The sequence below is a fragment of the Cavia porcellus genome, unplaced genomic scaffold, assembly GCF_034190915.1.
Source record: "Cavia porcellus strain 051 isolate PalLab524CR breed Dunkin Hartley unplaced genomic scaffold, mCavPor4.1 scaffold_17, whole genome shotgun sequence".
In the NCBI taxonomy this organism is placed as follows: domain Eukaryota; kingdom Metazoa; phylum Chordata; class Mammalia; order Rodentia; family Caviidae; genus Cavia; species Cavia porcellus.
The window spans coordinates 42,848,551-42,850,589 of NW_026947500.1; positions in this window are offsets into that span (position 1 = coordinate 42,848,551).

The following is a 2,039-nucleotide window of genomic DNA, read 5'->3' on the forward strand; positions in this document are numbered from 1 at the left end:
TGATCTCATAAATAACCTGTATATCCATCATCAGATGAACAGATAAAGAAAATGTGATTATGTAGCAGGATATATTATAGTAACCCACTTTGACTTTCTATTATCTCAATTTAAAGCCCTGTATTACTCTCACCATCTGGTTTTTAACTGATGTCCCCCTATTCTGTTTTGCTGGATAGTATCAGGTTCGAAAGTTTAGGCATCAGCTGTGAAGATAATGAGATTCATTATAACGCCCATTCTCGTTGACTTTTATCTACTTTTGAAGACCTACAATGTCTACAATGTTTTGGTTTTGTCGGTTTTGTTCTTTACTGTTTAGTTCAATTGTATTATAACTAATGATATAGGCAATTCTATTAGAGATAGCAGGAGGCATTATGGTAACCATTGTTGATCACCTTGTATTATGTTTTTATATTATCTATTATGTCCACCCTTTTGACTTGACCGATTCTGTTCTGTTATGTCACATTTTGTTTTACTCTCTTCCAAAAAAGTAATAAGAACCGTGGGAGCAATGAAACCCAAAATGTGTAATAGTCATTGTACAAAAGAGAGGAAAAGAAAGTGCTCTAAACTATATAGCTGCATGTATATTTAAGTGTATAAGATAGAAAATGATATCACAGAGTTTTATTGGATCATTGAACAGAACTGTTTGCAGTATCATTGTTGGAATGTCCACTTTACAAGCTTTAATTTTGTGACTTGAACAATTATTTCTAAGATGACAATATGTAATCCATTAACTAGTGATTTCCTACTGTTCATTTTTTTCCTGTAAATCTGTATAACTTGTACCCTTTCTCTGCTTTTTTTTCTTTTCTCCTTAAATAAAATTTAAAAAAGAAAATGTGATTATACACAATGGAGTACTATGCACCCGTGAAAAGGATGGATTTGAGGCATCTGTAGGAAAATGGATGCACCTCAAGATCATAATGTTAAAAACAAATTCCACATACAAGCTTAAATATCACATGGTTTCTCTTGTAGAATAAACCCAAAATATAAATAAAGAGCAAATAAAAGCTAGCTAGTGGAGGTAGGGAGCTCTTTTTTCAAATGGGAAGGGGAATGAGAGAAGAAAGGGAAAGAGGGAAAGGGATTTTTTAATGAATGGAGGAAAAAAATGGAACTAAGAGTTGGAAGGGAAAGGAAAGGAGGGAAGGGGATGTTAAAGAATTAAGATGTGTTATGTACATGGGCCAACTCCACACAGTAAATGTAATTCATTCTATACTACAAAGATGCACAAATAAAAAATACATTAAAAATATTAAAATGACACCAGCTGGGTGTGATGACACATATCTGTAATTCCCACATTCTAGAGGCTGAGGCGGGAGAATCTCTGGCAGCTCCAGTCCAGCCTAGACTAATAGTGAGACCTTGTCTCAAAAAACAAACAAATAAAAACAAAAGACTGAAAGAACGTCTCTGAGAAACAGTGGAGTAGACTTTTGAGTGACTGGAAACTGGCAGGGATTGGAGGTGTCCAGGTGACAGAGTGTGTCACTTTGGAGGAGGATGGGGGAGGAGTGCATCAGCTAGGACAGAGGAAAGGCAAGCAGAGGCTTAGAGAGAACATCAAGCTCCTGTTTGCAGGGCCTTCCCCTGGGTTCCTCCTGGTGTTTTAGCTACTTTCTCGCTGCTGAGACTCAATACCCAACACCCAGAGTTAAAGGAGGGAAGGGTTTATTTAGATCACAGTTGGTAAAGGGTTCAGTCAATGTCACCTTGCTCCAAGGCCGGGCTGCCTGGCAGAGGGGCATCCGAGAGGAGACACAGTCCCTGGCGGGGCAGGCAGGAGGCGGCAGCACCCACCACCCGCCTTCCCTCTCCTCCTCTCTACCCCAGCCAGGCTAGGAGCCTATTGCTCGGTGCCTCCCACACCCGGGGCGGGGCTTCCATTAGCCACACCCAGAACTATGCTAATTCCAATCAACGGGCTGACTTAGTCCTTGAACCCCAGGGTCCTATGCCCCAGACCCAGCCAGCTCCCTAAAGCCCCATCTGTGAGTGTGTGAGGCCTC